At 43.3% G+C, this 14,415-nt stretch overlaps 1 long non-coding RNA gene across 1 annotated transcript; it reads left to right on the top strand.

Annotated features, from left to right (window-relative positions):
* The first annotated feature begins 8,976 nt into the window (after positions 1–8,976).
* LOC106046402 (uncharacterized) lies at positions 8,977–13,914 on the top strand. Its single transcript, XR_001213219.3, has 3 exons — positions 8,977–10,000; positions 11,288–11,343; positions 12,756–13,914. It is a non-coding gene; the product is annotated as an uncharacterized lncRNA (long non-coding RNA).
* Positions 13,915–14,415: the final 501 nt, after the last annotated feature.

Below are 14,415 nucleotides of genomic sequence, written 5' to 3'. Positions count from 1 at the left end.
AGCAGAGACGCTTAACGCCTTCTTTGCCTCTGTCTTCAATGCCGATGATGGGCTTCGGGACCCAGGGTGCCCTGAGCTGGAGGACCGGGACGGTGGGGATGACAAACTCCCAACCGACCCTGAACGTGTGCGGGATTTGCTACTCCACCTGGATCCCTACGAGTCCATGGGTCCGGATGGGATTCATCCCCGGGTGCTGAAAGAGCTGGCGGACGTCATCGCGGAACCTCTCTCAATTATTTTTCAACGATCCTGGGAATTTGGAGAGGTCCCGGTAGACTGGAAGCTGGCAAATGTTGTGCCGATTTACAAGAAGGGTCAGAAAGAAGACCCTAGCAATTACAGGCCTGTCAGTCTCACGTCAGTGCCTGGTAAAATCATGGAGAAGATGGTTCTCGAACTTATTGAGGCTCACCTGCGGGACAAAGCAGTCATTGGTCCCAGCCAGCATGGGTTTGTGAAGGGTAGGTCCTGCCTAACTAACCTGATTTCCTTTTATGATAAGATCACCCGTATGATGGACCAAGGGAAACCAGCTGATGTGATTTTTTTGGACTTCAGCAAGGCTTTTGACACGGTTTCCCATAGGATCCTACTGGACAAAATGTCAACCATACAGCTAAATAAAAACATCATACGATGGGTGAGCAATTGGCTAACGGGCAGGGCCCAAAGGGTTATGGTAAATGGGGCTGCGTCAGGCTGGCGGGCGGTCACCAGTGGGGTCCCTCAAGGCTCCATTTTAGGGCCGGTACTTTTCAATATTTTTATAAACGATCTGGATGTAGGACTAGAAGGTATTTTGAGCAAGTTTGCTGATGACACCAAACTTGGAGGAGTTGTGGACTCGAATGAGGGTGGAAAGGCCTTGCAGAGGGATCTGGATAGGTTGGAGAGCTGGGCGATCATCAACCGCATGAAGTTCAATAAGAGCAAGTGCCGGGTCCTGCACCTGGGACGGGGAAACCCTGGCTGCACGTACAGACTGGGCGATGAGACGCTGGAGAGCAGCCTAGAAGAGAGGGATCTGGGGGTCGTGGTAGACAGCAAGTTGAATATGAGCCAGCAGTGTGCCCTGGCGGCCAGGAGGGCCAACCGTGTCCTGGGGTGCATCAAGCACGGCATCGCTAGTAGGTCAAGGGAGGTGATTGTCCCGCTCTACTCTGCGCTGGTGCGGCCTCACCTTGAGTACTGTGTGCAGTTCTGGGCACCACAGTATAAAAAGGACATGAAACTGTTGGAGAGTGTACAGAGGAGGGCTACGAAGATGGTGAAAGGCCTGGAGGGGAAGACGTACGAGGAACGGCTGAGGTCACTGGGCCTGTTCAGCCTGGAGAAGAGGAGGCTGAGGGGAGACCTCATCACAGCCTACAACTTCCTCGTAAGGGGGTGTTGAGAGGCAGGAGACCTTTTCTCCATTAACACCAGTGACAGGACCCGCGGGAACGGGGTTAAGCTGAGGCAGGGGAAATTTAGGCTCGACATCAGGAGGGGGTTCTTCACAGAGAGGGTGGTTGCACACTGGAACAGGCTCCCCAGGGAAGTGGTCACTGCACCGAGCCTGTCTGAATTTAAGAAGAGATTGGACTGTGCACTTAGTCACATGGTCTGAACTTTTGGGTAGACCTGTGCGGTATCAAGAGTTGGACTTGATGATCCTTAAGGGTCCCTTCCAACTCAGGATATTCTATGATTCTATGATTCTATGATATATACAGTTGGAAAAATGAAAAATGTGGTATCTACCTCAACTCAGTTCATTCTTGGTTAAGGTAAAAGTTATCCCTTTATTTTAATCCTGCCATCTTTCCTGAAAAGTGATCAATGTACAAATGAGTTGCCTAGAACCCCTCTGAACTGAACACAACTCTGGGCTGGAGGAGTCTTTTTTTTTTTTTTTTTTTTTTTTTTTACCAAGACAGAAGCAGCATCATTATATTTATCTGTTCACAAGGAATCTATTTTTAAGTATTTCATCTTATATTCTTATATTATTATTATTACTACATTTAATAACTATTATAAGTATCTATATGTTATTATTAGCAAGTTACTTCCTCCGTGTCTTGGTGAAATGATTATGCAATAGAGCTATATTCTGTGTGAAAAAATACACATTTTTAGATTGATTGACTGGCTGACGGCTTTAGCAAGTGTCTCCAATTTTTCTGTTTTAAGACTGGGTGACTTGTATTTGAGAGATTGGACTGAAAAGACAAAAATCAGCAGATGTGTGTTTACATGTGCTAACAGCAGATAGACATTTCTTTGAGAAGTAAATGGACAAGCTGACTAGATGCTATCTTGTAGCCATACTTGAGGGCTTTTCTGAGTTCTACTGATTAGTATCTAGGATCTGCGGCATCTCTGCTGCAAGTCTTTCAAATGCAACAGTGTGTCTCATCTAGATTATTCTCCTTTCTTTTAGAGCAGTCGGTGCCTGATGCATAGTATGAAGACAAAGTATCTGTCCTTTTTTTAGGGAAAAAACAAACCAGAAAGGAAAATATTTTAATCCATTGGTTAGGTATTCGGTACGCAGCGGGCAGAAAAGGTTTACCTGCAGTCAATAAAAAGCAGACTGAACTATATATTATGCTTTAACTCCAGTAAGCAACTAACTACCACACAGCTGCTCACTCATTTTACCCAGATGGGATGGAGGAGAGAATTGGAAAGGTCAAAGTGTGAATACCCAGGTGTTGAGATAAAGACAGAATATTAGGTAAAGCAAAGCAAAACAGGGAATTCGTTTGCTATTTCCCATCTGCAGGCAGGTGTTCAGCCACTTAAGCCACATGTTATCACTCCAAACATTCCCCCCTTCCTCCTTCTTTACTGTAGCTTTTTGAGTATGGCATCATATGGTATGGAATATATCTTTGGTTAGTTTGGGTCAACTGTCCTGCACAAGAAGCAGAAAAGTCCTTGGCTCTGTATAAGCACTGCTCTGCAACAACTGAAAACATTGGTATATTATCACCACTATTTTAATAAAAAATACAGAACACAGTGTGAGCCTTTATGAAGATTAACTCTATCTCAGACCTCCAAGGTCATCTGGTCCAACCATCACCCTGCTAGCAATGTCACCCACTAAACCATGTCCCCAAGCACCAGGTCCAACCTTTCCTTAAACACCCACAGGGACAGTCACTTCACCAGTTCCCTGGGCAACCCGTTCCAATGTCTGACTACTCTTTCAGAGAAGAAATGTCTCCTAATTTCCAACCTAAATCTTCCCTGGCACAACTTAAGGCCATTCCCTCTAGTCCTATCACTAGTTACCTGTGAGAAGAGGCTGACCCCCAGCTCCCTATAACTTCCTTTCAGTGAGTTGTAGAGAGCCATAAGGTCTCCCCTGAGCCTCCTCTTCTCCAAACTAAACAACCCCAGTTCCCTCCACCACTCCTCATAGGACTTGTGTTCCAGGCCCTTCACAAGCTGCGTACGGCCCAGGATATGGTTCGTTTTCTGGGCTGCAAGCACACACTGCTGGCTCACATTGAGCTTTTCATCCACCAGAACCCCCAAGTCCTTTTCCACAGGCCTGCTCTCTCATCCACTCATCACTCAGACTGTATTCAACTTTGGAATTGCCCCAACCCAGGTGCAACACCTTGCACTTGGCCTTGTTGAACTTCAGGAGGTCCACGCAGGCCCACCTAATGAGCCTTTTAATGTTCCTCTGGGTGGGACAGGGTGTCAACAGCACCACATTGGTGACCACACCAATGGTGTGTTCAGAAGCAAAGGAAAGCACCTTGAAATACTGTGCTTGTACTCTGAGGAATAAAATAATATGAATATAATTAACTCTTTCAAAGGCTAACCTTCCTCTCCAGTCCAGATCCCTTTCCCCATCAGTTTTGCACTGTTTGCTATGTAATCACAAATATATTTGCTCCATGTTCTACAAAACCTCCTCCTGTAAAAAAACTAATTTTTAAACTCCTAGTTCTCATTCTTTTGCATAAGCCTACCATGGTCTTGATCAAGACTTGACATGCTAGCTAGTTTACATTGTACAGGCCACATCGTAGTCTTCTTTTTGATCTACTGACTCCCCTTCACAGAGGAGTGAAGAAGAGCAAAGGAGGGTTGGTGGCATGGCTCTTTATATTAGAGGGTGTTTTGATGTTAATGAGCTCAGGGTTGGGAATGGTAAGGTAGAGTCCATATGGATAAGGATCAGGCAGATGGCCAACAAGGTGGACATCCTGGTGGGGTCTGTTATAGACTGTCAAACCAGAATGAAGAGATAGATGAGGCGTTCTGTAAGCAGCTGGTGGAAGTCATGCAATCATGACCACTTGTTCTCATGGGGGACTTCAACTTCCTGGACATAGGCTGGCAGTACAATACAGCCCTGAGGAAGCAGTCTAGGAGGTTTCTGGAGTGTGTAGAAGATAGTTTCCTGACTCAGCTAGTTAGTGAGCTGTCAGAGGGGGTGCCTCCCTAGACCTGCTGTTCATGAGCAGAGAAGGACTGGTGGAAGATGTGGTGGTCGGGAGCTGTCTTGGGCAGAGTGACCACGAAATAGTAGAGTTCTCTATTCTTGATGAAGTCAGGAGGGGGGTCAGTAAAACTGCTACCTTGGATTTCTGGAGGGCAGACTTTGAATAGCTCAGGACACTGGTAGGGAGGGTCCCTTGGGAGTCAGTCCTGAAGGGCAGAGGGGTCCAGAAAGGCTGGCTTCTCCTCAAGAAGGAATTCTTACAGGTGCAGCAGAAGGTTGTCTCTGCGTGCTGTAAGATGAATCACTGGGGAAGAAGACTGACATGGCTGGACAGGGAACTTTTGCTGAGCGCCCAGGAGAAAAAAAGAGTCTGTCTGGTGGAAAAAGTGACAGGCAACTTGTGGAGAGAACAAGGAAGTTACCAGCATATGAAGAGGAAAAATCAGGAAGGTTAAAGCCCAGCACAAGCTCAACCTGGCCACTATGGTTAAAGATAACAAAAAATGTTTTTATAAATATATTAACAGCAAGAGGATGGCCAAGGAGAACCTCCATCTTTAATGGATGCATGGGGGAACATGACTACTGAGAGTAAGGAAAAGGCTGAGGTTCTTAATGCCTTCTTCCCATCTGTCTTTACTAGCCAGACCACTTATCCTCAGAGTAACCAGACTCCCAACCTGGAAGTCTGGGACAAAGAGAGAAGAAGCCTCCCACAGTTCACGTGGAAGCAGTTAGAGACCTGCTTCTCCACCTGGACTGTCACAAGACCATGGGGCCAGATGGGATCCACCCAAGGGTGCTGAGGGAGCTGGTGGATGTGATTTCTGGGTTGCTTTCCATCATCTGTCCATGGTCACGGTCATCCAGAGAGGTCCCAGATGACCGGTGACTTGCTAATGTAACGCCCATTTATAAAAAGGGTTGTAAAGAGGACCCGGAGAACTACAGGTCTGTCAGCCTGACCTCGGTGCCAGGAAAGGCGATGGAACAGGTCATCTTGAATGCAATCACTCAGCATGTGTGGGACAACCAGGGGATCAGGCCCAGTCAGAATGGGTTCATGAAAGGCAAGTCCTGCCTGACCAACCTCGTCCCCTTCTATGACCGGGTGACCCACTTGGTGGAGGAGGGAAAGCCTGTTGATGGAGTCTACCTTGACTTCCGCGAGGCCTTTGTCATGGTTTCCCACATTCACTTGGAGAAGCTGACAGCCTATGGCTTGGACAGGTACACTCTTTGCTGGGTTAAAAACTGGTTGGATGTCCAGGCCCAGAGAGTAGTGCTGAATAGTGAAATCCAGCTGGCCACCGGTCACTAGTGCTGTTTACCAGGGTTCGGTGTGGGGGCCCATCCTCTTTAATATCTTTATTGATGATTTGGATGAGGGAATTGAGTTCACCTTCGGTAATTTTGCAGATGACACCAAGCTGGGGTAAGTGTCCACCTGCCGGAGGGTAGGAAGACCCTGCAGAGTGACCTGAACATGATGGGTTGATGGGCAGAGGCCAATGGGATGATGTTCAGCATAGCTAAGTGATGAGCCCTGCTCTTTGGCCATAACAACCTCATGCAACACTACAGGCTTTGGGGGGAGTGGCTTGAAAGCTGTGCAGACGAAAAGGATCTGAGGGTGTTGGTTGATGCTCAGCTGAACATGAGCCGGCAGTTTGCCCAGGTGGCCAACAAGGCCAGCGGCATCCTGGCTTGTATCAGGAATAATGTAGCCAGCAGGACCAGGGAGCTGACTGAATGATCTGTACTCAGCTCTGGTGAGGCTACATCCTGAGTACTGTGTTCAGTTTCAGGCCCCTCACTACAGGAAAGACATCAAGGCCCTGGAGCATGTTCAGAGAAGGGCCACAAAGCTGGTCTGGAACACAAGTCTTATGAGGTACAGCTGAGGGAGCTGGGGTTGTTTAGCCTGGAGAAGAGAAGGCTTTTATTGCTCTCTACAACTCACTGAAAGGAAGTTGTGGGGAGCTGGGGGTCAGCCTCTTCTCATAGAGGTAGGACTAGAGGGAATGTACCCATGGGAGGTTGCACCAGGGGAGGTTTAGGTTGGAAATTAGGAGATACTTCTTCTCAGAAGGAGTTGTCAGGCATTGTGTTGCTGTGGTGGTTTTACCTGGGTGGGCAGCTGAGTACCTCCACGGCTGCTCTCTCACTCCCCCTCCTCAAAGAGGAAGGGGGAGAAAATACAAGACAAAGAGCACAAGGGTTGAGATAAGGACGGGGAGATCACTCAACAATTATCGTGACAGGCAAAACAGGCTCAGAGTAGGGAGATAGTAAGATTTATTGCCTATTGCTAACAAGCTAGAGAAGTGAGAAATAAAGGAAAGAAACCAAAAACTCCTTTCCCCCATTCACCCTCTTCCACCTCCTCTCCCTGAGCAGCGCAGGGGAAAGGGGAATGGGGGCTGCGGTCAGTCTATAGCACTTCGTCTCCACTGCTCCTTCTCGGTCACTCTCTTCCCCTGCTCCAACATGGGGTCCCTCCTACGGGATGCAGTCCTTCCCAAACTGATCCTGCGGGGGCTTCCCACAGGCAGCAGCTCTTCAAGAACTGCTCCAGCTACAGGTCGATACCATGAGGTCCATCCCTCAGGAGCAAACTGCTCCAACCTGGGTCCCCCACAGGTAGCAGCTCTTGCCAGGTCACCTGCTCCTGCGTGGGCTCCTTCCTCTCCACGGGCTACAGGTCTGGCCTGGAATCTGCTCCACAGGCCGCAGCCTCCTTCAACCTCCTTTACCATGGTCCTCAGCACAGGCTGCAGGGGACTTCTGCACCGGCACCTGGAGCACCTCTCCCCCTTCTTCTTCACTCACCTTGGTGCCTGCAAGGCTGTTTCTCACTCCTTTCATTCTCCCAGCTGCTGTTCCGCAGCTTTTTTTTTTCTTTCTTTCTTTTTCTTTTTTTCCCTCTGTCTTAAATCTGCTCTCACAGAGGTGCAAACAACATCACTCATTGGCCTGGTTCTGGCCAGTGGTGTGGCCCTTATCTAACATGGGTCAGCTTCTGGATTCTTCTTGCAGAAGCCACCCCTGTGGCACCCTTGCTACCAAAATCTTGCCACGTAAACCCACAACAGTTGCCCAGGGAAGTGGTGAAGTGACCATCCCTGGGGATGTTTAAGGAAAGGTTGGACCTGGTGCTTAGGGACATGGTTTAGTGGGTGACATTGGTGGTAGGGTGATGGTTGGACCAGATGATCTTGGAGGTGTTTTCCAACCTTAATGATTCTATAATTCTATAAAAAGAAGTATAGCTAGCAGGTCATAGGAGGCAATTCTTCCCTTCTTTTCTTCTCTCCTGAGACCCCATCTGGAGCACTACATTCAGCTCTGGGGCCTCCAGCACAAGAAAGACATGGACCTGTTAGAGTGGATCCAGAGGAGGGCCATGAAGATGATCAGAAGACTGGAGCTCCTCTCTTGTGAAGAAAGGCTAAGAGAACTGGGGTTATTCAGCCTAGAGAAGAGAAGGCTCTGGGAAGACCTTATAGCATCCTTTCAATACTTAAAGGGGGCCTACAGGAAAGATGGGAAGAGACTCTTTATCAGGGACTGTAGTGATAGGACAAGGAGTAATAATTTTAAGCTTAAGAGATGGTAGATTTAGATTAGATATTCAGAAGCAATTCTTCTTCAGAAGCAAGGTCCCCTCCAACCCAAACCGTATTATGACTCTATGCTTAGTCCAGACTACCTTGAATTTGCTGATTGCTCAATATATTATCCTTTACTTTGTCCATTTTGACAAATGAAAAAATCAAGAAATATATGACTGTGTTTCAAGCTGTTCGTACTCTGATCTCTTGAAACTAGAAGAAAAGTTCATGACAGCTACAGACACTGAATGCTATTTGGAATTAACCATGCAGAGGCAAGGTCAGTATTGCTTCTCTATGGGCCACAAACATCACAGGACTGTAGCTTCTGATTTTAATTTTTAATGATTTATTTTTTTCCATGCCAGCATAAACATCCACTGTTCTTCACACATATGTTTCATTGGGTACCTCTGATATTGAGAAATGTTTGAGTAGAGGGAGGAGTTCTGTATGTTCTCTATTTCTTCTTTCCCTTCTCTACAAAGACAGATACTTTCCAGCTCTATGTGTTATTCCAGGAATATTTTCATTATAAGAGATCTGTCTGCTTTTTGCTTTTCTCTTTCTCTCTCTTTTTTTTTTCTTTCTTTTTTTTTTTTTTTTTTTTTTCTGTACTGTAGATTGTACTAAATGGCAAAGTGAGTCTAGTTTCCTTCTAACCTTTCCTTAACAAAAAGTTTTTCTCTTCAGGTATCTCTAGTGTTTACAGTACTCATATATACATCTTCATCAATTTAAGAAAGCTACGTGTAATATTTCAGACACTCTTGGCAACCGGGCTCATTAGAAGCAAATATACTCCGCCTTCCTTCCAGGGAGTTATCTATATCATGTACAACTTTCTGCTACCTGCTGACATTTTGAAAGGTGAAAATGATTAAGAGCTATATGTTGCTAAATCATACAAAACTGTGATTACATGGTAGCATGCAGAATATGCCAGTCAGCATGCACCCAAGATGTCCTGTGCTGATTTCAAAATCCTGTGAATAATTGAAAGGTACAATATGGTATGACAGTCTGATCAGTGAAATTAAAATGCCGACAGCTATTGAAATATTTGAAATACATTTGATTTTGTAAGAGCATTTGTTCATTAATTTAACTCAGGAAATGTAATGGGTTTACAAGACAAGGTTTTGGTAGCAGGAGGGCTGTGGCGGTGGCCTCTGTGACAAGAGACCAGAAACTTCCCCATGTCAGATAAAAGCCAGCTCCAGCCGGCTTCAAAAGGGACCCGCAGCTGGCCAGAGCTGAGACAGTGAGGGACGCTGTTTGCTCCTCTGGGAGAGCAGATTTAAGAAAGGGAGAAAAAAAACTGCTGTGCAACAGTAGCTGGGAGAGCGAGGAGTGAGAACCAGCCCTGCAGGCCCCAAGGTCAGTGCAGCAGGAGGGCAGGAGGTGCTCCAGGCACGCAGCAGCAGTTCCCCTGCGGCCTGTGGAGAGGCCCCTGGTGGAGCAGGCTGTCCCCCTGCAGCCCATGGGTCCCACACGGAGCAGATCTCCACGCTGCAGCCCGTGGAGGAGCCCCCGGTGGAGCAGGTGGATGTGGCCTGGAGGAGGCTGCGGCCCATGGAGAGCCCCCGCAGGAGCAGGCCCCGGGCCGGAGCTGCAGCCCGTGGAGAGGAGCCCACGCAGGAGCAGGAGGCCTGGAGGGAGCTGCCGCCTGTGGGGACCTGTGCTGGAGCAGTTTGCTCCTGAAGGGCTGTACCCTGTACTATGGACCCATGTTGAAGCAGTTCTTGAAGAGGTGCTGTTTGTGGGCAGCCCCCACAGGATCAGTTGAGGAAGGACGGCATCCCGTGGGAGGGACCCTACATGGAGCAGGGGCAGAGAGTGACCGTGAGAAGTGGTGGAGACAAAGCCTTAAGGACTGACCGTAGCCCCCATTCCCTCAGTCTCCTCTGTGACTTGGGGACAGGAGGTAGAAGAGGGTGGATGGGGGAGGAAGGTGTTTTTAGTTTGCTTTTCATTTCTCACTGCTCTAGTCTGCTGGTGATACGTAATAGTTTATATTAATCTCCTTAAGCTGCGTCTGTTTTGCCCGTGTTGATAACTGGTGGGTGATCTCCCTTCATCCCTTTCTGTATTTTCTCTGCCTTTTCCTTTGAGGAGCGGGAGTGAGAGGATGGTTGTGGTGGATTTCAGCTGTTTAGCAGGGTAAAACTAACACAGGAAATAAGCAAAATACTATAATTTCCAGGAAACACAGCTTAGAAACTAGGAAGCAGAGTACATCAATACTAAATACCTTTAGGTATTCTATATATGTCATGGAACCTCAAAATTGTTTTTAAAATAAATATTTCTGGTTTAGTCAGCTACCTGTAATCTGTGCGTTGCAAAATATACAAAAAATATGTAATTTTCTTTCAGTTCTTTTCATGCAGTGCAGTTGCTTTCTGTATTTTCTCTACTTGGAATGTGCATTTTGTTTTAATGGACTAGTCTTTTTGTCTATCCTCATTATCAAACAAAATCTTTTACACAGTTCCATGCATTTGCACTCATTCACTTCACATGTTCTCAGCAATGTGTTTATGCTTAATTCCATTAAAGAGTGTGCATTTATTCACGCAATCACATGAATAAAAAATAGTAAATCATGGTATTATGAGGTGTCCATCTGCAAGTGTGAGGAAAGACCATGGAACGACAGTAGGTTTGCATTCTGCTGTTTTGTGTGGAAGGAAATAATTTTCTTTCTTCTTATACTTGTAGCGGTAAACAGTGTTTTTCTCCTCTTATTCATTTTATGACTGTTGCATAGGTCACATGCCATAGAGAGATATGATTCCTTAAACTTCTATGCTCATGTATAAAAGCCAGATCTTTCACATCCACACCTAGCAAAATTATAGGGGAATCTTGCTGTCATTGGTGTAGAAGATGTACACACATGGAAACACGTATTTGAACTGGGCTCTTTCAAGAACAGAGATGACCGTTTCTTTCGGATGGAGAACTTGCATAATACAGTTTCTCTGAGTTACAAAATTGATATATGTACACCTGTATTCCTATTTAAGATGAAGGTAGAGGAGGATATAAAACTTTAAAATTTCCTATGAGATAAAAAAAAAAAAAAAAGAAATCATTCTTGTAATCATACCTACTCTCATTAAAATATTTGTATATTTCCAGTTCAGAATCACATTGTGTTTTCATCTTATCAGTACCTCCTGTGATTCACCCTATTTTTTCTCTGCAGCTGAACAATGGTCCTGAGTCCTCTCCGATACCAGAGCCAGACCTTTGAGATACCAGGTAAGCAGTACTCTCAACATCAGTATTAGCAACTTGCCAGGAAAGTTCTATGAAAATTCTAATTGTTTGAAGGCCCCTTGCTGGAGAAAATAGATGAGTTTTTGACCAGTTCTATCCTGAGTATGACTTTGCTTGCCATATGTTAGTCCAAGCTTTACTGTCACTAATTCTACTGCATTGCAAGTAATTTTGAAGTTTCTCAAACACTTTAAGTACTTTACACCCACCTGTAAATGTGCTGACCTATGAAAAGATACATTCTGTTTTTTAAGCTTTGTAACTTAGTCCTTGATTCTGCAAGGGCATGTGACGGAACGCTGTCACAAGCTGTTTCAAGTCCTCATTTCAAAGTCCACATAACATTTCCATTTGCCTACTCTTTCAACTTGTTCTAATTGGATATAAAAATTTAAATATGAAGACCAAGACAGCTGATAAAGTCACAAAATAATTTATTTTTAACTATATAGCTTTCAAAACTTCACTTTGGATCTATGGTAGTAAAATTACAAATTTGTAAAGCAAAGATTGTAACTATGCAGTCCACATTAACTTTTATCAAATGTGTCTAGAAAAAAACTCAGCAGAATAAAATGAAACTGAGTAACTGCATTTACTTAGTAAATTATCTCAAAATAGGGAGAAAATCTACCATACATGCAAAGATGACAATTCCCTGTTTACCATACCGAATGTCAAGAATTTTTCCGGGAACAATAAATCTTTGCTGACTCTGCCTTAGAACTGTATCCTTTCTGACTTATATATATGGAATGTCTTATGGAATATTTTTTGCGATAACTGGCAGAAGGAAGTGGGTTTACATTTTTATTTATTTTTTTTCAATTTAACCATAATAATAAAAAAAATGACAGACCTATATAGGCCTATAATATCAGAAGAAAAAAAAATGTTATCCTAGAGGAGAGCTGGGCAAATGTATAAGAACTACAATCTTTTCAGAAACTTTAATATAGTAACCTTTTTAAAATGTTACCAAAGAATCTGAAAGAATCTGAATAAAATGAAAATGTCATACTTATCACCAGTCTAATAGTTTTACGTCTTTTTTTTTGTGCTTGCTGCAAGTATGTGCTTGATAGATTTATTTGTATATACAATCAACAATAGTCTATGAATAGGGAATATGTGTATGCAGTATTCAGAGTGTATTCATTCTAAAGTTTATATTGGTAAGGATGTTTTCTTTCTACATCTATTTAAAACTCTCTTCAGAATGGATTTTGATAGTTCATTTCTTAACAGTGGTAACTTGCTTCCTAATCCACTGGTGCTATTGAAAACAACCTTTTTAATTCCTTAACAATCTTTTTGAAATGGAAGTGTTGTGAACATTATCATGTTTGCTAGATATTATTAAAGTACTCTGTGGTTATTTTTACTTAATACAGACTAATGAGGATCCTGAAAGAAAATGGTTTCTCGGAGGTAAGACAACATTCCATGTAATGATGCTTCATCAGGCAGGAGCAAGAATATCTAAGAGTTCCAAAACTTTTTGAGAGGAAAGGAAATATTTCTAGCCACCGCTGACATCTGTCAAAGCTCTGGTATGAAATAACATACATTCTTTGTAACTTCCAGGAGAGCACTTAGTACCCAAATACAAAGATTCTGCGTTTATTCTCTTTGAAGGTTTAACTATGATAGGCTTGAATGTGTTTTTGGTCCTGTTTTGATAGCTTGCATGAAGTTGATGTGGCTTTATTTTATAGAAATGCGTTTTCATTTTGTCTTCTTTGCCACTGAAGAGTTTTTTTTTCCCATAAAGTGAATTAAAAAAAGAAAAAAATCGGTTGCTATGCAAAGTCCTTACCAGATTCACAATGTCCTTAATAATAAAAATAGATTATTACCTAATTCAATCAGACGCACTGAATTTCAGCTACAGCTAAATAAGTTTCCTTCAGAAGATTCACTGAAGGCAATGAAATCACTGATTTAGCCCAAAATATCACAATTGATTTCGCTGATTTCCTATCAATTACTGGGAAAACAAACAAACAAACAAACAAAAACTATTTTTTTTCCCACCCCAAATAAATCAAATAATAAAAAATAAGTCTCTATTACATCAAAACTGAATTAAAGGGAGTGGAATTACAATGTGACTGTGGATTTTTTTTTTCAAAACCAGTTATTATCTAGGGCAAAATTATCTTTCGTTAGACCAGAATCAGTCATATGCTTTATTTTCTCCCAACTTGATCAGAAAGAACAAAAATGACAGTGTCACACAGTAATATATCTGGAGTATTTTCATTGGAAGAATTCCGTTTTACAGTGCAAATTTATTTTACAGTGTAAATTCAGTCTCTGAATGGCACTCCAGACTCCTAGCTCCAATTTACAATTTTAAAAGCTGCCTGCCTGAAGTTTTAAGACTAGAGGTTATCTGGGCAAAGCGGTGAACAAAATTAGCTGCAAACACAAAAGTTGTATTGCAAATGTGACATGAATTATGTGAATTGAAACTTAAGTATATTCACATATTTCTGTTGTACAGGAAGACATTTATTTCCTCAATACTCTAGTACAAGGACAGACAAACATCTGGACTTTTCACTTAGCCAGTTACTTGAGTAAGTGTTGATGAAAGAAGGCAAATTTCTGTTGCCTATCTCCCTAAATTCAGTGGTTTTTTTTAAAAAAAAACCACGGTATATCTTATAAACAAATATCTCAATTTTCCTCTGTCTCAAATTGTAAATGTAACATAAAATTATCCAAGGCATTAATATGGAAATGTAACTTGAGAAATAGTGTATATTATGCAATTTGAAACTTACATGATACAAGAACATTTCATTATGTAAAGGGGAAGACAAGACATGTAGGAGTCCTTTTCTTTGGAATTTTTTTTTTTTCACCTAAAGTGAGGAATTTTGTATCCCACATTAACTCTTATTTTTCCAAGTGACAAAGTTATGACATGTCAAGCTGTGTGATGCAGATCTTCCTGGAAAAAAAAGTCTCAGGTATTGGAGTAGCAAGGGTATTATGAAGATATCAAAGATAAATGCTCTAGACTTAAATTTGTAAGTGATTTCA

This window comes from Anser cygnoides, chromosome 1 (assembly GCF_040182565.1).
Source record: "Anser cygnoides isolate HZ-2024a breed goose chromosome 1, Taihu_goose_T2T_genome, whole genome shotgun sequence".
NCBI lineage: Eukaryota > Metazoa > Chordata > Aves > Anseriformes > Anatidae > Anser > Anser cygnoides.
This window is presented reverse-complemented; position numbering and strand designations above follow the sequence as displayed.